At 43.5% G+C, this 20,991-nt stretch overlaps 1 protein-coding gene and 1 long non-coding RNA gene across 14 annotated transcripts in view; one reads left to right on the top strand and one right to left on the bottom strand.

The window, feature by feature from the left end:
* The window catches only part of DLGAP1 (DLG associated protein 1), a 428,837-nt gene that overhangs the window by 336,240 nt on the left and 71,606 nt on the right, over positions 1-20,991 (top strand). The gene's annotated exons all lie outside the window — the stretch shown is intronic.
* Positions 1-20,991, bottom strand: part of LOC119243175 (uncharacterized) — a 38,383-nt gene that overhangs the window by 10,148 nt on the left and 7,244 nt on the right. Inside the window, exons 3-6 of one of the 4 annotated variants that reach the window (XR_005124651.2) lie at positions 13,734-13,910; positions 12,280-12,417; positions 2,894-2,942; positions 1,781-1,901 (exon numbers count right to left, since the gene is read on the bottom strand). This is a non-coding gene — a long non-coding RNA (uncharacterized LOC119243175). Of the gene's footprint in view, positions 1-1,780; positions 1,902-2,893; positions 2,943-12,279; positions 12,421-13,733; positions 13,911-20,991 lie in introns of those variants that run through there. The other 3 variants (XR_008551388.1, XR_005124652.2, XR_008551389.1) reach the window with 3 other exon arrangements.

Genomic DNA, 20,991 nt, shown 5'->3' with positions numbered 1-20,991 from the left:
CCAGACCCTGAGAACATCTCCTTACCCCTGGGAAACAAAACAAAACATATATACACAAAGAAAAACTCCCATGCTGGTTCTAAGTTAGGGAATTACCCATTCCTGAGAAGTTGTAATCAATACATGGACTCCTTTCATATCCTCGATGCAAATTCACCTTTGAATGGTTCAAAGGACACCAAGGCATGAATATTTCAAATGATAATTCTCTAGAGGAAAAGAGATATATTTTCAGGCCACACATACTTTACAAAATAATTTTCCAAGGGGGGGTGAGGGAGGGGCAGGGAGAGGAAGCACTAGAGTCAAAATAAGCGGGGGGAGGGGGGGGGCCGGGGGTGCAATTGTATGGGGAATATAACCATAATGAAAATGCACACATTGTGCAAAGATGAAAAATGATGTAGGAATTATATAAAATAAACTATTTTTAAAAAAAAAAATAATTTTCCAAGGAAAGCAGATGTGCTCACTGTCAAAAATAACAAGGAACACAAGGAAACAAGGCACCAAGAGTAAGCAGAGAGCAGACCCACCAAGAAATTAAATGTTAAATTATTAGAATTGTTGTAACACAAATAAATGTACTAAGAATAAAAGAATAAAGATAAGTTTCAAAAGATATTTAGAGAGCAAGAAACTATTTTTAAAATAACTAGGAAATTTGAAAAAGTGGTTCCCTCTGGGGCGTGTAATGGGAAAAAGATGTAAAGGGGATGTGAACTGGGGTTTCTGGGGCACTGACAGCATTTTATATCATGGTCTGGACAAAGGTTACAGTATGTTCACTTTGCAATTATCTTTTAAGAATATTACATGAGAGGCCTCCCTGGTGGCACAGGCGGTTGAGTGCAGCACTGGGAAGCTGTCCGCAGCCTCTGCAGCATGAGTTTGATCCCCTGGCCAGCCAGGGAGCAACCCACATGGTACAGTGTATTTCAGTCAATCTGCCTGTTTTGTTCTACACTCTGTCTCTGGTGAATCATCTCACCTCCCGCATCTCTAGTCTGTACCCCAGCTCATATATGCATAAATAAATAAATCTTAAAAAAAAAAAAACAACATTACAGAGAGAGAAGGATGACCCTTCACAAAATAGTATATTTACAGGAAAATCTATGCCTTTTCAAATTATAAAAACTACTGCCTCCCCACTTTCTTTCCCCCATGAGATTCTGAGATAAGGACCCATTGGAGAATCAGCTGGATGCTGTTCAGGACTTTGGAGTATGGGGATGACATGAGGGACCACTCCTTCTTGACACAAACAATGTCAGGACTAAATTTTTTTTTTTTTAAAGATTTATTTATTTATTTATTTATACAAGAACTGGATACAGTCAGAAGCGCGGGAAGGTGAGAGAATTCACCAGAGCCAGAGCAGGGAGCAGAGCAGGCAGAAGGACCGAAGTACACTGCTGAGGGGAGCAGTGGGCGGCAGGAGAGGTCTGCGTGCCATGTGGGACCCTCCTCCAGTGGCCGGGGAGCAGCTGGGGATGGAACCGGTGCTGCAGAGGCTGCGGGCAGCTTCGCAACCCAGCGCTCAACCGCTGCGCCACCGGGGAGGCCCTAGGACTAAATTTTTTTTTTTAAAGATTGATTGATTGATTGATTGATTGACTGATTGATTGATTTATACATACATACATACAAGCACTGGGTACAGTCAGAAGCACAGGAGGGTGAGAGAATTCACCAGAGCCAGAGCGGGGAGCAGAGCAGGCAGAAGGACCGAAGTGCACTGCTGAGGGGAGCAGCGGGCGGCAGGAGAGGTCTGCGCGCCATGTGGGACCCTCCTCCGGTGGCCGGGGAGCAGCCGGGGATCGAACCGGTGCTGCAGAGGCCACGGGCAGCTTCACAACTCAGCGCTCAACCACTGCGCCACCGGGGAGACCCTAGGACTAAATTTTTAACAGCTTCATTGAGATATGATTCACATATCAAAAAGTTCGCCCACTTAAAGTATATAATGCAGTGTTTCTTTTCTGTATAATCACAGAGTTGTGCAGCCATCACCCGCAATCTAAATTTTATCTCCCTAATTGGTCACTGTAGACCCCTGCCCCTAAACCTAAGCAACCACTATCTGATATTCTGTCCCTCAAAATTAAAATTGTGCTTTCACTTTAGCTGCTTCAAAGAAAACTATTTTCTATTGTGAATTCTTGAAGTTGCCTAGATCTAATCTGAACATAATTTGCTAATTCAACCCATGATTGTGTTTCATTTGGGGCATTATTGGAGTCGTGTCACCTTGAGAAACTTTACACCTCCCAGTGGCCCCATGGCAACATGCTTGGCCTCAACGTCTCTCCTCAACACTACACACCCCACACCCAGACACATACAGGATGTGATGACAGGAAATTCCAGTGCAAGTACACATAGGTCTTGACCACCAAAGTTAAAAGGTGGAATGGATCAACTCCTTATATAACCTTCTGAATAGTTGCAAAATTTGACCATCATAAAATCATTAGGCATATGTCTGGAGTTAAATTTCCATAAAGGAAGGTGTGGAGCCAGTTTGGGAGAGAGGAATGAAGAACCATGTACACTGGCAGAGATTGCTACTATGAACCCGAAGAAGGTGGAGGGAGGCCTTGGGCAGATCAAGGGGTCATTTCTTTGGTTCTTCCCTTTTGCATATTCTGTGTGTGGTGGGTAGACTTTGTTTCTGGAAGTATCTGTGCAAGACCATTATTTTGTCTTTTAGAACAGAAGGAGGAGCAAGCTGCCTGGGGTTTTGTGGTCTGTTTCTTGGAGTTTAGATTGTTTTTTTTCTTGAGGTACTTAATCTGTCTGGGGTGCTATTACATTTATTTTCTCACATTCTGGACTCTGAAAGTCCAAGATCAAAATGCCAGCAGGATCAGTGTCTGGTAGAACTCACCTTTTGGGTTGGAAACAGCACTTGTCCCTGTGTCCTCACATGGCCCTTTCTACATGAGGAGGGAGGGGGAGAGAGGGAGAAAGAGAAAGATCTCACTGGTGTCTTTTCTTATAAGGACACTAATCCCACCATCAGGGCCCCATTCTCATGACCTCATCTAAACCTAATCACACCCCAAAGGTCCCACCTCCAAACATCATCATGTTGAGGAATTAGGGCTTCAACATATGAATTTTGAAGACACACATCCAGTCCACTACTGAATCTGTACATAACCTAAATCAGAGGTGACATCAGGACCAAGACTCCCTTTAGTAAAACATAACAAACAAAACAGAGTTGAATTAAAAGAGGGTGGGGTATTTTTCATCTGTTGGTTACCCCTATTCTTGTAAATAATCTTTATCATGACCTTTGGGGACATGAAAATTAAGACACAGAACTGTTTCTATAGAGGAAAAATAAATAGGTTTTTCCCTTCTAAGAAAAGTCTTAACTTTCCTTCTAAGAAAAATCATAAAGTTTGTGGGATCTGGGAGGTAAGCAAGCCTGCTCCATAGTGCCCTAGAGCTCAGAGAAAATGAGGCAGCCAAAATGAGCTCCAAGTTGTTTGCTTTGAAATTCCAGAGGCTCACCCAGCCCTTCTGGTTTCCTGGAATGCTTTTGCCCGGTTGTCATGTGGTAGCTGGGGAAAAACCCTGAAGCATCTCGGGGGAGCTGGAATAATACCTCATCTGCCTCAGGGACACATCCCCCATGACGCACACCCAGCCCTGCAGACTCGGTGGCACAGCCAAGGACAAAGTAGCCAGTTGTGTGAGGTCCATTCAGAGCCAGTGTGTCTCAGACCCACACCCACACCCACAGCACCAAGGCCTATGCCTCCCAGAAGAGCCTGACAGAACCCGATGGCTCAGACTAACATCAGTCAGGTCATCATGTGTGTCACGACAAAGGTGAAGCAGGGGTGATTGCGGAAGGTCTGGTTTCCCCTAGGCAGTGGGATTTTATTATTCTCATCTCAAAGGCTGTCACTCACCCGGAAAGGTCCTAAATGCACCTACTTCCCTTTCTGAGGCAGCGGGATGTGGCAGCAGCTGTCTGGGTGACAGGAGGCGGGACACAAGGAAGAGGAAGAGGAGCGGGAAAAATACCAGACCTGGCTGGGCTGGCCACAGGAACGCAGGCAGTGAGGGCAAAATGGGAACATCCACACTGAGGATAACCATATGCTGGGCCTACAGGCTGCTGTGCAGAGTTCCAGAAGCTGGGGTATCATAAGAAACACCCTCATTTTATAGGGGCATTTACTTTTGCTGAGCTTTGAAGAACCTCAAGGAGAGATGTTGTTTGTGAACTCAAAATGGACTTAATCCCTTATATGGGTGAATTTGTGAACTGGATTCCTTATATTTGTGAAGCCTGGAACTAGGAGATGAATATCAGGACTGGTATAAATAATAGCCATTAATTACAATGAATAGCATTAACTATAATAAGGAACAGTAGCATGAAGTACCTACTTCATACTAAGTCCTGCACCAAGACCTTTACATACATAATCTCACTTAACCTCTCAACAACTCTGGAGAAGAACATTAGCACACCCACTTTACATAGCAAGGCACTGAAACTCTCTGAGATTAAGCTCCTGATCACCCAGCAAATATTAGGCAGAGTCAGTACTGATTTCAGTACTGATTTCAGGGTCTATGTGATTCTTTTTTTTGTGTGTGTGTGTGATTCTGCTTTTTTAAAAAGATTTATTTATTTATGCATACAAAAACTAGGGTGTAGACCAAAGATGTGAGGGGTGAGAGGATTCACCAGAGAGAGTGGGGAGCAGAACAGGCAGATCTACTAGAATACACTGTTGAGGGGAGCAGCGGTGGGTGAATCGGTGGGTGAATCGTGAATCCTGCTTCAGTGGCTGGTGAAAGCTTGGTAGTGCTGTGTCTTTAACCCTTGCGCCACCAGGAACACCCTCTAAGTGATTCTAAAAAACGTTAAGCTGTGACTGGAAGGAATGACCTCACTTCTCAAAAGTATCTTTTTCTTTCACTAGCCAGTTTAGGATTGTCTCCAGCAGGTAAGCACTTGGGAAATGATGAGCGGCAATGCCTTCCTTCCGCCAGTCCAGAGCAGGACAAGCATATTGAGTGCAGACACTGTCTTGCCATCCGGTCATATTTCCAGTCAGTCTCTCCACAAACACAGGCTGTGGGAAGGAACTGGGGGCTTGTGGGGATAAGTGGAGACTGAATTCTCCACTCTCCCTCCTCCTACGCTGTCCCTGCAGCACCCATCTTGGGGAGATGAATTATAGCTTCATTGGGAACACTGACAAGTCCCAGGGTCCACCTGTATCTTTGGAAGTGATGACCCTATCCAAGCCACTTCTTTTTAAGATGGTCCTTAGTATACAGCACAATTCTTGAAGGGCATTAAAACACAGATTTGACACACAAGTTCCAGGGGCTGATAGCACCTAGTTGGAGGAATATCCTTTGAGAACCCCTATTTTAAAGGATGGAAGCTTTAACTTTGTTATTTAATTTCTGGGCACTTATCACTGCCTATTTAAATGTTAGGTAGCTATTCTCAAAGATTTGTATCCTAACAGTCTGTATTGTTGTCCTATTGTCACTGCAACAAATCAACACAAATGTAGTGGCTTAAAACAATACAAATCATCTTACAGTTTCAAAGGTCAGCAGTCTGAAATGAGTTGGCAGGGCTGTGCCATGTTATGGAGGTTCTAGCTCCTCCTCCCCTTTTCCAGCTTCTAGAGGATGCCTGTATTCCTGGCTTCTTGCCCTTTCCCCAGCTTCAAGCCAGCAGAGGTGCAGTGTTCTCAAACTTCTCCGCACCCCCCACCCCCACAATCACTTCTGCTTGTACAATCACAACTTTCTCTGACTCTGACTCTCCAGCCTTCCTCTTACAAGAATCCTTGTGAGGGGCCCCCTGGTGGTGCAGGGGTTAAAGTCTCAGGAACTATGAAGCTATCACCACCCACTGGGACAAGAGTTTGATCCCCCACCAGGGAACTAACCCACATGATGCAAGCAGACCTCTCCTGTCTCACCTGCTACTCCCCTCTCCCCTCTAACCCCCACCCCCCACCGCACCTCTGGCCTATACCCCAGTTCTTGCATTCATAAATAAATAAAATAAATCTTTAAAAATTAAAAAGAATCCTTGTGATTTCACTGGGCATACTCCAATTGAACCCACCTAGATAATCCATGATAATATTCCCATTTTAAGACCCTTAACTTAATCACATCCAGAAAGCCCCCTTTGCCATATAAAGTAAAAAAATGTGGAGATACTGAAGATTAGGATGCAGGAATCTTTAGAGCTCATCATTCTGTCTACCCACCCTGCCCATGCCACCACCTCCGTCAGTTTCAGCAGCTATCCCTCCTAGTCTCCATGCTGCTTCCCACAAAAGTGAACCAAAAATAGCATCAGGATCTGCACCATACAATCTCTTCTTCTTTTTTAAAGATTTATTTATTTATACATAAAAGAGCTGGGGTACAGGCCAGAGGTGAGGGGGTGAGAGGATTCACCAGAGATGGTGGGAAGCAGAACAGGCAGATCTACTGAAATACACTGCTGAGGGGAGCAGCAGACAAAACAGTAGAGGTCTCCTGCACCATGTGGGTTGCTCCCTGGCTGGCCAGGGATCCAACTTATGCTGCAGAGGCTGCAGATAGCTTCATAGTGCTGTGCTTAACCCCTTGTACCAGTAGGGAGCCCCTACAATCCCTTCTTCTGACGCTCCCTGTTAAGTCTTGGGGGTGGAGGTGGGGAGACTTTTGCAGAAGGGGGAGTTTTGCAGGCGGGGGTGGTGGGAGAAGTCTAAGGGTGGAAGAGGAGTAGGAGAAGGAAGGTCTCTGGTGTCCAGAGAACATAGAAGGGGTCAGTGATGCTTTCATGGAGATGAGCTGCTAAAACCATGCCCCCAAACGCCCATTCAATCTCCCTCTACTTGCTAGACACTCTAGAACCCAGCGCCACACTCTCCTCTCCCCTCGTGAGCCAAGGGGCTGGCATTGCTGAAGGTCAGCAGTCACCCCCCAGACTCAGCCCACAGCACCACCTTCAGAACCTGCCAGCAGGCTGCTGGTAAAAGATGCAGAAAGAGGAACTATATATTAAAAGGTTTTCTTGCCTTTGAATCTCTGACTATTACCTTTAGAACTTTTCTGGGCCGTAGCCCCCACCACAACGCTGTGAACTTTCTGTTGGTTGTGTGTATTAATTCAGTAAGGCTGCCTTAACAAAGTGGCAAGGACTGGATGGCTTAACAGAAATTTGTTCTCAATTCTGAAGACTGCATGTCCAAGATCAAAGGCGTGGACAGATGTTTCTTCGGAAGATTCTATCCTTGCTTTGCAGATCATCTCTGTGCATGCTCACAATCCTTCCTCTGTGGTCATCTGCCAGGGTACCTCACTCTCTTCTCGTAAGGACCATGGTCATATTGGATTTGGGCCCACCCTAGTGACCTCTATTTGATCCCCTCCTTAAGGACTCTACCTCCAAATATGATTACTCTGAAGCACTAAGAGTCATGACTTGGAAAGGGGTCAGCCCCTAGAAATGGGCTAGACCCACAGAAGATTTGAAAGATCACTTTCCTTCTCTCTTATTTAACCAGTGGCTAGGCACAATTAGGATGTCGAGGAAAATGACTGAGCTAAGCCACTGACTTGAAAGTGTGCACTGAGACCTAGAGGTGCCATTTTGGTCTTAGGTAAAAGATAAGAGAAAGCAGAGAAAGTCCAAGAAGTGCCCACAGTCTGAGTCTTTGTCTGTGTGAGCAAGAAGCAGTATTTCAGGCTTGCTTTCCCCAGAGCCAACTCCCTGCCAAAGGTTGTTTGCTTGATACATAACTCACAGCTAGTCACAGAAATTCCACCAAGTCAATATATACCCTGAAGACAGGAAATAAAGGAGCAGACAGTGAATGTGCTTGATGCTCTTTGAAAAGGCTGGTGATAGAAAATGATTTCATTCTCTAGGCATGGCTCTAAGAGGGAAGTCAAACAGCCCACAAGTTGAAACAAACCAAACAGCTTTATCTTATTCTTGATTCATGAGTTCCTCTTTCTTCAAAGCCCTTTAGAGGCAGGACTCTATGAACAGTAATTGTTAGAGTAGCTGCTGTTACAATGTCCTTGCCAGATCCCGCTGTGTCTGTGGCATACAGGACCTGGAATCTGGCCTTTTTTTTTTTTAAGTGCTTTGCTACTTGCTGGTCAAATTCACTTACAACATACGCTTAAAATGTATAATATAAATATAAAATATAAATACACACCTAAATTAAATAAGCCAATCACACAAAAAAGCAAATAGTCTTATGATTCCACCTACATAAGGGACCTAAAGAAGGCAAATCATAGAGGCACAAAGTAGGTGACTGCCAGGAACTGGGGGAGGAGGGATGGGGAGTTACTGTCTGAGTAGAGTTTCATTTGCAAAATGAAAGCGTTCTGGAGATTGGTAGCACAGCCATGTAAATGTGTTCACTGAACTGTGCAATAAACGTGGTTATCATGGTATGTTATATATATTTTTAGCACATTTTTTAAAAGCTGTTGGAAGAGATCATGTAATAGAACAAACACGGGGTGAGGGCCAGACTAAACTAGGTTTAAATCCCATGTCTGCCACTCATGAGTTTGGGGGCAACGTTCTATTTATTTCTGTGCAATAAATCACCCAGAACAGCACCTTTATTTATTTTTTTAAAGGTTTATTTATTTATGCATACAAGAGCTGGAGTGTAGGCCAGAGGTGTGGGGGTAAGAGGATTCACTAGAGACGAAGTGGGGAGCAGAACCGGCAGATTGATTGAAATACACTGCTGAGGGTGTTCCATGGCAACCCTGATATAAAACGTGTTGCCTGACTGTGGGTCCTCACCCGCACACTTAAAGGGCACTTATTAATGCTAAACGGCAGACATAACAAAAGGTTGATAAAAGGTTTATTTACAAGGGAAGGGGAAATGGGAAATGAATAACTCAGGGAGAAAAAGAGGGAGATAAGTTCGAAAATGCATCCTACCCGTTCTGCTGACATGGAATCCCAATGACCCGCTGGGCTGGCAAAAAACCGAGCACGCTAAGTGGCCAAGAAGGCGACCCCCGGCCAGATGGCGAGTTAAATACTCAAACAGAGAACATAGTTGCTTAATTCCACCCTCAGGTCCTCGCAAACTTCCCTTTGGTGATCATGGGATTTGCAGTTCCCAGTGTCTTGATGGAGTTGGGGCCGGACTCCACAAAGCCTGTATGGAGTTTGCTCAGGTCATCCTTTCCCCCAAACAAGGGGAGCTGCGGGCTGCACCATGTGGATTAACTCCCTGGCGGGGGATCACACTCATGCTTCAGTGGCTGCGGACTACTTCATAGTGCTGAGACTTAACCCCTTTAGCCACTAGGGAGGCCCCCAAAACAGCACCTTTAAATAACAGTAATGATCTTACTGCTTCTCAGTTATATGGAGCAGGAATTTGGGAAGAACTCCAGCTGGGTAATTGGGGCTCAGAGTCCTCCCAAGTTTGCAGTCCTTGGAGAACAGGAACAACCCAATACTAGCTGAGTAACTCCCCTCTGATAGCCTCAAGGCTTCCCGGAGAGGTCACACACACAGCTGATGTGGGTGTCCTCATCCCAGCAGCCTTGGGACAAGTGGATTACTGACATGGTGACTAAGGACTCCCAACAGACAGCTGCCCAGGGAGTGAGGCAAAAGTGGCATACCTTTTCCCATCTTGCCTCAGAAGTGCCACTTCCTTTATGCTCTCATCACAAGCAAATCACACTCCAGTCTCAAGGGGAAGGGGATCAAACTCCACCTCTTCATGGAAAGTTCTGGAGTCATGCTTGTTAAACTATGGCCACCTCTCTAAGACACCATGCCCATTTATTCACATAGTGTGTCTGACTTTGCCCCAGTACAGAGCTTAATGGTTAGGACAACAACTGCAAAGTCAAAGCCTAAAGCATTTACTTTATAGCTCTTAGAGAAGTTTGCTCATTCCTGATCTAGAAGGACATACTGGATGGAAGATACAGTTGCATCCACCTTTGGGAAATGTGGCTGCCACAGCAGGTTACCAGTCTCTCTGAATTGTATCTGTCTCCCAATCAGTAAAACAGAATGATGATCCTGTGTGAAAATATACTTAGCACAATGCCTAAAACAAGTAAAGTTACATTTCCAGACTTAATTAAGATTTGAGAGCCACAAAAAGGACCTGTTTGTGGCCACCATAGGGCTATTTGCATTGTTGGAAAAATCCCAGCTTTAGACACTTCTTGGAATTAAGGTAGAATGTATAGAGACGAGGCCCTCTCCTTGAAAATGCATATTCCTTACTCTTGAGAAATGTTTATAAAAATTCTTTTTAAAATGTCTGATTTTCCTCGTGCATTCCTTTATCAGGCTAGCTAGATTTTTCACCTATTCAGAAGCAAGAATCTAAAGAAATGAGAAAGATTCTGACCAATTTGGGACTGAGCGGGGAAGGCAGGAATGGTATCAGATCTCCTGTTGCCTTTGGAGAGAAAAACTCAAGAAACTTTATCTACTTCAGAGCTGTGCTCAGGGCTGCTTCTGCTTCAAAGCAATGAAAACTGCTTTCTTGGCCTCCCTTCCCCTTATTGCCCAGGCTTGCTATCTCCACTCCAGCCTCCTCCCACCTGCCAGGATCTCCCTTGAATTTTTTTCTCTCCTCACCCTGGATGTTTCCAAGGCCAATCCTCCAACAACTCCCAGAGAGATTAACTTTTTGTGACCCAGCTTTCCTCCCTGCTCCAAATCCAAATGGGCATACTGAGCCTATTTATTCAGCTCTCTGAACTCTTTCTCTATAGCAGCAAGCTTTTCTGCTTAAGAAAATAGAGACCCCATGGCATTTGCTATGGTAACATTAGACCTTCCAGTCCTAAGTTTTCTACGTATTTTCTCAAAACCTATCCAAATCATCAACTCTTCTTTCAAAACTATTTTCTCACAACACTCCAGTTGTTTGATTCCAATCACTTTGAAAATCCCCTTAGCTTCACCCAAAGCTTTGTTCCTATTAATTGCAGTTATTTACCACCATGATATTTCTATATCACATATTACAAGTGTTTGGGGGGGAGGGTGGCAGCTGGGAAGCCTGCAGTCTGAGGATTAAAGAACATTCCCTTTGCAGCTATCAGTTTTTTCATCATTTCCCCACCTGTTTTGCCTAAATCTGCAATTTCATAAAGCATTTTCTGGTATTCCCTGAGCCCCTATTCAATGTCAGCCAAAGACCAACTCAATTTATACTACTCTAGGAAGAACTGTGATTAGGAAAAATTACAGTTGGTTCTCAACAACTATTACTATTAGTGCTTTTGCAGACCCAACTGAAACAACTGCAAGAAACTTTGCAGTTTACAAAGAGCTCTTGCACAGGCTACCCATCTTAGTCACTCTCCCATTCTACCTACTGTTAGGAAACAAAGCAGAGAATAGTTAAGTACTACATTCTGCATAGACTTACAGACCTGTAATCTGAAGGACTTTTGAAGACCCATTCACAAATGTATACTTGCTAAGTGTGCTTGGTCCTGGGCCCTTACAACCATCTTTGTTTCCTCAAAGTCTTCTCAAAGAGGAAGCCTTTCTCCAAAGGGCCAGCCCATTTTCCTTTGAAAACATTTGTTTATTTTATATTGATATCACATATAAAATAAAGTGCTGTGCACATTTTGTATAAGCTCAAAAATTTTTTTTCAACTATATATGCTTCCTAATCTGTTTTTTTTTTTTTTTTAAGATTTATTTATGCAGACAAGAACTGGGGTACAGGCCAGAGGTGTGAGGGGTGAGAAGATACACCAGAGACAGAGCAAGGAGCAGAACAGGCGGACTGCCCAAAATACACCACTGAGGGGAGACATGAGAGGTCTGCTGTGCCATGTAGGCCACCTCCTTGGCCAGGGATTGAACTCGTGCTGCAGTGGCTGCGGACAGTTTCACAGTGCTGCATCCCAAACCCTTGTGCCACCAGGGAGGCCCCCCTTCCTAATCGAATCCCTCTTATGTTAGTGATAGAGAAATGAACTAAAATGCAGACTTCAAGGCATATGTAGTAGAACAGCTTTGGTTATTTTGCTGATTTTTATCCCAAGGAATAACTAAAAATGAAAATGTGTCTGAGATGGTCATTGTTTCAGATGTACTTGTATGACAGAAACTTTGAATTTAAAGGTCACATGAAATCAGAATTTTGAGTCTCTCTCTGTAAAAGGAGCACCACAGCGAATACAACGAGCAGCAGTTTTAGTCTGAGATTCAGTTAGCTTCATCAACTACCACCTTACCTGACACAAGACTGAATAATTGTGATATTTGGTTGCAATGGCTACTGACAGGCATCATTTTACACCTTCATGTAGAACTGTGGCTTCAGAGTTTAGAAGGCCTTCTGCACAGGACCCCAGGTATATATGGCTTCGTAGCTGCTAAGACAAAATGAAGGGATTTCTTTTATGGAATTGTTGACAATGCTGTTATTACTAGTTATTTTATTTACTGAGCATAGAGGGGCAGAGAAACCCCCCACCCACCCACATATCCCTCTGGTTCTCTCACTAATCAAGCAACCAAATTGACATCAATTAGATTAAGAACAAATTTAATTACATGTATATGGAGAATCTACATATATGTAAATTCTAAAGTAAATGGGGCAAATGAGGACACTTATATGAGGCTAAAGAATGGGACTGAGGCTTCAGGAGGAAAGACTCTCACATGACAAAAAGACCACATGCTCTTTTTTTTTTAAAGATTTATTTATTTATATATAGCAGAGCTGGGGTATAGGCCAGAGGTGTGGGAGGCAAGAGGATTCACCAGAGACAGAGTGGGGAGCAAAACAGGCAGATCTACTGACATACACTGCTGAGGGGAGCAGTGGGTGAGTCAGGAGAGGTCTGCTGCAACATGTGGGTAGCTCCCTGGCCAGGGATCCAACTCATGCTGCAGTGGCTGCAGACAGCCTAAACCCCAATTCTCCAATTTTCATTCTTCTAGGGAGTTAAGAGGGTGGTACAAGTTTCTCTTGAGTTTGTAAGGCCTCTGTTGACCTTAATTCAAAATAATCCACATGCCAAAATTTCTTGGGAAAGCCTGTTTTAAGCACTGGGGAGACCTATCTTTCAAGCTCTTTTTTTTTTTTCTAAAGATTTGTTTTTGATTTATTTATGCATTCAAGAACTGGGGTGTAGACCAGAGGTGCGGGAGGTGAGAATATTCACCAGGGGAGGGGAGCAGCGTGCGAGTCAGGAGAGGTCTGCTGCGCCATGTGGGTCACCTCCCTGGCTGGGGCTCAAACTTGTGCCTCAGTGGCTGGTGATAGCTTCATAGTGCTGAGACTTAACCCCTTGCGCCACCAGGGAGGCATCCCTCAGGGAATTTTTAATATGGTTTTGTAATATTTAGTTTTATCATTTTTTAGTAACATTTGCATTTATTTACTGTTGGTTTACTATACTACATAAGTTTGGAGGATACAGCCTCACACCTCAACATGTGTATACACCACACCACAGTTTTAGTGTCGCTCGTCATCGCACTGGCCTCTTTTACCCATTCCGCCCACCCTGCCCACCCCCATCCCCTCTGGTAACCACCATATTTTTCCGCAGAGCCTGAGTTATTTTTGTTGTATTTCGTATGCAAAGTTCATTTGTTTTGTTTATTTATATCCCACATGAGGGAAAACATCTACTCCTTTTTTTATTTTCTGGCTTATTTTGCTTGGCATACTTACCTCAAATTCCATCCATATTGCCACAAAAAAAAAACTTTCATTTTTTTAATAGTTGAGTATTATTCCATTGATTATACAGACCACAACTTCTTTATCCAATCATCCATCGATGTGCATTAGGTTGTTTCCATGTCTTGGTTATTGTGAATTCGAGGCAATATTTGAAATTTGATGTGTCTAATAAGGCAGGAAGGAAAAAGAGAAGAGCCTATTCTCAATATGTCACATTTATTAGCATCTTCATTGGTGTCATTACACTATGAGAGCTTTGATGTCATTACCCTAACTCAATAGATGAGGACTCTAGGGATAATAGTTGAATGGTCTAATGTCATGTCACCTGTATTCAACAGGTCAGGTTTTCTTATTTTTTTTTTAAAGATTTATTTATGCATTTAAGAGCTGAGGTGTAGGTCAGAGGTGAGGGGGTGAGAGGATTCACCAGAGACAGAGTGGGGAGCAGAACAGGCGGATCTACTGAAATATAGTGCTGAGGGGAGCAGCGGGTGAGGCAGGAGAGGTCTGCTGCACCATGTGGGTTAGTTCCCTGACCAGCCTGGGATCTAACTCGTGTTGCAATGGCTGGCCATAGCCTGATAGTGCTGTGTCTTTAACCGCTGTGCCACCAGGGAGGCCCCAGATCAGTTTCTGAACTCTGATTTTTGCAGTTGCCACTGAGGAAAGCTGGGCCAGGGAGGTTGAGAATGTCTCTGAAATAAAGACAACTTAGTCTGGTGATATATTACAATTTGCCAAGCAGAATCATTTAATTCAACAAGAAAATAAAGGAGTAAACAAAGTTTTACCTGATCACTAATTTACCTCTGCTTTCATCTGAGAGCACTGGAATAGGACTCTAAAAGCTAAGTGTGATGCATTCTACAAGAAGCAACATAGGAGGTGCTGGTAGAACAAAGATGAAGTGCATCTTCAATGTACCAGAGTTTTCCAAGCAGGGAAGGATACAGCATATACAAAGTTATATATAAAGTCATAGCATATATAAAGTCATTGCAAAAATGCAAGCCCAAACAAGCAGATAAATAAAATTTTAACAATAAATTCAAAGTGACTTAGACAGTAAATACATTTCTCAAATAATAGGAAGTCTAATGATAGGGCAGTCAATGAATTTATCAAAAATAGATTGTTGCCATTTTTAAAACTGTCATCCCCAGTGTGAGCTTGTCTTATCTGGCAAATGCTCCTCGTGGTCCCCAGATGGCAGCCTCAGTTCAGTGTAACTTTTGTTAATGTCAAAATTGAGAGAGGAAAGGGATGTTCCTGTCTTGAGTCACTTTAAATAGGGAGAGAAACTCCCAGAAGCAGTCCCAGCAAATAAATGCCCTTCTCATCCTTTTGTCTTGTAGACCAAAAAAAAAGCCTGCAAAAGCCTGCAAATGTAGGGAGCAGACCACCTCCATTAAAGTCATGGCTACTTGGAAAAGTCAACAGCATTTGTGGTGCCACTGGCAAGAAGGGTGGTTAGAAAACAATGTTTACTGCAGGCATAAAGGCATTTAAAAAGATGGTCCATGCCTCCCCGGTGGCTCAGCAGTTGAGCGCTGGGTTGTGAGCCTCTGCAGCAGACGGGTTCGATCCCCGGGCGCCATTGAGGGTCCCACATGGCGCGCAGACCTCTCCTGCTGCCCACTGCTCCCCTCAGCAGTGTACTTGTCTGTGTGTTCTGTTCCCCACTCTGGCTCTCGCGAATCCTCTCACCCTCCTGTACTTCTGACTGTACCCAGTGCTTGTATACATAAATATATCTTTTTAAAAAAAAAAAAAAAAGATGGCCCATCCTGTAAATGCTAAGTAGGTAAGAATAAGAATGTCAGGAGAGGCTAACAAAAGATCCACAGCCAGAGTAAAGGAGTTAGATATATGCCACTGTTGGGCTATGTTTTGGCATCAATGTTCCTTAAGATTCTAAAGACAGGGTCTCCCTGGTGATACAGGGATTAAAAATTCAGTGCTATCAAGCTATAAGCAGCCACTGCAGCCAGGGAGCTTCCCACATGATGCAGCAGACCTCTCCTGTCTCACCTGCTGCTCCCCTTAGCAGTGCATTTCAGTCGATCTGCCTGTTCTGTTCCCGGCTCTGTCTCTGGTGAATCCTCTCACCCCACCTCCCACTGCATGTCTGGCCTACACCCCAGTTTTTCTATGCATAAATAAAAAAATAAATCTTTAAAAAATAAGAGTCTAAAGACAGCTAAATATCAAACATTGTTAACAGTTTTTCATTATTCTCTTTTGAAATGTGGCAATCATATAAACTTTCCCTAATAACATAAAATACATGACAACATATATATAAAAATAAAATGAGAAAGTGAGTGAAGATACACCATATCCAATTTTAATTCTGACATTTGTATATTTTTAGAAATACAACAGTAATTCATGTTCTATTTTTTAATTGGAAAATTCAAAGAAACCTAGAGAATGATGTAAAAATCATCCATATAAGCCAATTGCTTGGTTATCACCAACTAAGGTCAAAGCAAGTCCTTATGTGCATAGAAGTTTTATAACGTGGCAGTAGTGACTTGATTTCTTTGTTATAAATACATATCAATATTAGGTTCTTACCATAGTCTTCTATCAAACAAAAGCAAGCTACTGCTGGTCCGTTTAGAGGGGGAATAGCAACAAATAAAGCAAATGCATACTTGGGCTCATAAATTATAGAGTACAACATACCACATTAGGGGAAAAAGTAAGTGGCAAGGCTGTGGTTTCTTTTTTTCCCCAAAGGGGTGTATTTCTGTTTGATGACTATTTACTTTGTAGAACAGGTTATCTTAACCCAAACTCTGGGTAAGGTAGGTTAGTAGCTCCAGCCAGTCCTTGAGAGCAAGGAAGTCTTCAGTGTGGTCTGGCAGGGGACGCCTGTGGGCAGGGTTGTGAGAACTGGAGCCAGATCCCGGTGAGGAAAGGTCATTGTCGCCTAGGCCTCAGCAGTGAGGGAGGCATAGGGACGCTCTAAGAGGCATCTTCAGGAAGACTGGGTCTGCCACTATGCTCCTCAGAAGGGCCACTGCAAAAGGTCAGAATTTATAAAATTCTTGAACTTTCCACTTCCAATTTTAAAAAGGAAGTCTAAATATCTCTCTAATAGCAAACAATGACAAGACTTGTAAAATGCTGGGGCCTGCCTAGGCAGGAACTCATTATGGATGTTGTTAGATTTTGTTTTGAAGTCACCCTTTAATCTTATGATTCTCTTTTACACAAACTTACTAGTAGCAATAATGGGTTCCAGGTAAAGTGGTTTTCTTGTTATGTGCTGCCTGGTCTGTTACATAGCTATAGAAAGGGATAGACCATTCTGCCACTAAAAGACCGTTTGACCGTGGGAAAGTCACTTAACCACTCTGGTCCTTACAAGGGAAAAGTTCAAGCCAGAGGTTCAGAATGGCAGACTGGAAGAGCTCTTGGAGATAGGAGTTCTGCCCCTCTTGCCTGTGAGGGAGCTGAGTATCAGAGCAAGTGAGCAGCCTAGAAGTCCAGCAGCTGTCTCCAAGTTTTATTATTTTGACTTTAAGAGGAATTCAGTTAATTTGGAAATTAGATTGTGTTTGAAAAACAAATAAACAGGAAATATTAAAATGTGAAAGAGTGAAAACTAAAGCTCTGAGAAACAGAAGATACTTTAAATAAGTATTCAGATTGGCTTATTAGTATATTTTTTTCTAAAGATTTATTTTATTTATTTATTTATGCATACAAGAGCTGGAGAGTAGGCCAGATGTGCAGGGGTTGTGAAGACTCACCAGAGACATAGTGGGAAGCAGAACAGGCAGATCTACTGAAATACACTGCTGAGGGACGAGACAAGAGAGGTCTGCTGCACCATGTGGGTTAGCTCCCTGGCCGGGGACTGCACTTGTGTTGCAGCGGCTAGCCATAGCTTGATAGCGCTGTGTCTTTAACCCCTGCACCACCAGGGAGGCCACTGGGTTATTAGTATATTGTGAACAAATACTTACTGGATGTCCATGTAGAGCTTCAAGTCTAATAGGGAATTGAGAAGATGATTATTAGGTAGTAAGTGCTCTGTTAGCTAAAAAGTGTAGTGTTCCTGGGCTCCCCTGTTGGCGCAGGTGGTAGAGCGCCACACTGTGAAGCTGTCCCACAGCCTCTGCAGTGTGGGTTCGATCCCAGCCGGCCACCAGCAAATGTCCCACATGGTGCAGCAGACCTCTCCTGTCTCGCCTGCTGCTCCCCTCAGCTGTGTATTTCGTCAGTCTGCTTGTTCTGTTCCCCACTCTGTCTCTGATGAATCCTCTTACCCTCCCGCACCTCTGGCCTGTACCCTGGTTCTTGCACAAATAAATAAATAAATATATTTTTTTTAAAAAGTAGTGTTCTTTTTTTTTTTTTTAACCTATTTTGCTGCTTACAAGATTTTACCTTTATTTATTTATTTACTTATTTATTGCACATAGAACTGGGATCTAGGCAGGGGGCAAGAGGATTCACCAGAGGCAGAATGGGGAGCAGAATAGGCAGATATACTGAAACACACTGCTGAGGGGAAGTGTGGGGAGCAGAGGGCGAGAAAGGAGAGGTCTGCTGCGCCTTATGTGGGTTAGCTCCCTGGCCGGGGATTGAACTCAGGCTACAGAGGTGATAGCATTGACATTTAATCTCTAGGCCACCAAGGAGGCCCAAAAAGTGTAGTGTTCTAATGCGAACCCGGGAGAGGCATTTAGATGGCCAGAAATCTTCCTGGATGAGGAAAGAAAGTCCCTATAGAAGGGACTCTGTGCCAAAGTCAGGGAACTTTATGGTTTGAATAAAAGTAAAAGTGCAGGTGGTTGCAGAGTTTTGAGACCTGAAAGGTGAGCTGAAACCAAGTTATTCAGAATCTCCAAAGCCTAAGTCGAACTGCAGAGTGACAGGTCTGTTCAGTCCTCAATTCTTACTCTGCACTTTGGACTTCCAACGGTTTGGAAGCAGAAACCAGACTGACCCAGTGAGACCAGTTAGAAGAGCATTTCTGAAGATATTCTGACTAATTACATTTGACCAATTGCCCAGAATGTATGCAGATCTGGACACAGACACAAACTGAAAAGAGTTTCACAAAACAATACTTACTTTTCCTTTGTTTGACACTCTGACATTTTCTGATCTACTTCATTTTTTTAAGTAGTAAAACTACATGACACACTTCAATTGATTTCACGACCTGTTAAGTCATAACTTGTAGCTTGGGAAAACTTGAAAGAAGAAGCTGCTGTGGCCCTCCAGAGAGGATATAATGTGAAACAGAAAGGTGAGTTGGAGGATATGGGATGATTCCAGTGGGATTTAAGAGATAGGAAAGAAGGGCCCAAAAGAATTAGACCATGTCCGAAGAATTAGAGATAGTGCCAGAATTTTGTCTTGAAGTCCACGTAGATGAAGACGTCATTTACTGAGATGGAGAACATTAACTGAAAGCTCTATCAGGAAAAGTGTAATAAGAAATGCTGGCTTCATTTGTTAAACATAAATGTGTCTCTAATTTCAGAGCCGTCTAAAGGAAAACCACCTAAGGACTATTTTATATAACTCCAGAAAATGCTCAAGTTTCACCAAAAAAAGGGAGCAACTTGGTGGCAATGAAAAGAAGGAAATATTAAGGCAGAGAAATGGGTCCCATCACCGGCCTGAAAATTCTACTTGGAAAAAAGTAAAGTCAAGTTGGACCTCCCTTGTTGCACAGGGGTTAATTCTCAGCACAATGAGCTATCAGCAGCCACTGCAGCACAAGTTCGATCCCCGGCCAGGATGCTAACCCACATGGCACAGCAAACCTGTCCTGTCTCACCCACTGCTCCCCTCAGAAGGGTATTTCAGTGGCTCCTCCTGTTCTGCTCCCCACTGTCTCTGGTGAATCATCTCATTCCCCTGCCCCCACACCTCTGGCCTATAGCCCAGTTCTTGGATGTGTAAATAAAATAAATCTTAAAAAAAAAAAAAAGTAAAGTCAAACTATAAACCCCAGGGAAACAGCCCAGATCAAAGACTCACCTGGTGCTTCACTTGGCTGTTTTCAGGGCTTTTGTAAGGCAGAGAATAGTCTCGGGACAGCCTCTCTCTCTTTACTTAACAAATGTGTTGGCAGGAGTTAGGTTCTTTATATGCAAAGTTAGCATCAGATTTAGCACCCACAATCACTGGTTCAGAAATGTAATGGACATTTTTTATGCACAACTTATTATAAAAATGGAAATCCATTAACGTTATTCTTCCTGTGTGCTCTGGGACAGCAATGGGTCAAAAGGACTTTTCTAACCTCTCTCTTTTCATAGCTTCCACTGTCCCAATCCTTCTCCTTCTAATTCCTTTATTTTACAAAACAATAGGGAGTGGTGGCAGCCTGTTGCTAGTTGAAGATTTTGAACAATAGGTGTTTCTGAGCCGGGTTTATTGAAATGGTCTTGTCTGTGTCCTGGGGGAGATTGTAAATGAGTTGTCAACAGGAGCTCTTTTGTGTGGATGGCATTCAGCCTGAAAGAGAGGAATTTCCCTTACTGTGCTAGTATTTAAAGTAGATTTGTTGCTGCTTTTGCTAAAACTTTTCATCCTACTGGCCCAGCTAACAGCATTGAATGAGTCACTTGACGTGATTGGGTGTGATTGTGACTTCCTTCTCCTTCACTAAGCACTGACTCAGTCATTTACATTTAGAAAGGCAGGCTCCTAAGAAGATTTCTTGCATTTTCATCAGCGTGAGCCTCTTTTCTAGACGGTCACGTGGTCCTGAGCTGCCAGCCCTCCCGTTAGCCCCGGGAGAGGACGTCTAGCCGGGCTGTTTTTCTCACTCCCTGGATAACTTCTGGTTGTTTTGTTTGCTTGTTTTCTGCTTTAAATCTAAGGAGAGATTAACACAATTTCCTGCCTTTTTTCCCCCTTCTCCCTCCACCCCCCTCTTGGGTAAAAGTCAGGAAATTTCAGTTTACTATAATGACCCAGGACTGAGGTTAACTAACTCCACCTTAGAAGATAAGGCAACCATTTTATTACCTCTCAGCCAGGTGCCTGAGGGTGACAAGAGGTACTTTTATCTGGAGAGGACGCTAGGTTAACTGTGCATGGGCTGGGTCTTGGAGCACTGGTCATCCAAATGCTTTCCTTTGCTGGGACCCAGTTCCCAACTCTTACTGAGAGCTACTTTTGATCCAAAGGCCAGGGCCCATTTCCTCCAGTTTTTCCACATTCCTGCCCCTAAGGGCTTTAGCTGTCATTTCTTCCTTCAATT

The sequence above is a fragment of the Talpa occidentalis genome, unplaced genomic scaffold, assembly GCF_014898055.3.
Source record: "Talpa occidentalis isolate TD23 unplaced genomic scaffold, MPIMG_talOcc4v2.1 talOcc4.13, whole genome shotgun sequence".
Classification (NCBI taxonomy): domain Eukaryota; kingdom Metazoa; phylum Chordata; class Mammalia; order Eulipotyphla; family Talpidae; genus Talpa; species Talpa occidentalis.
This window is presented reverse-complemented; position numbering and strand designations above follow the sequence as displayed.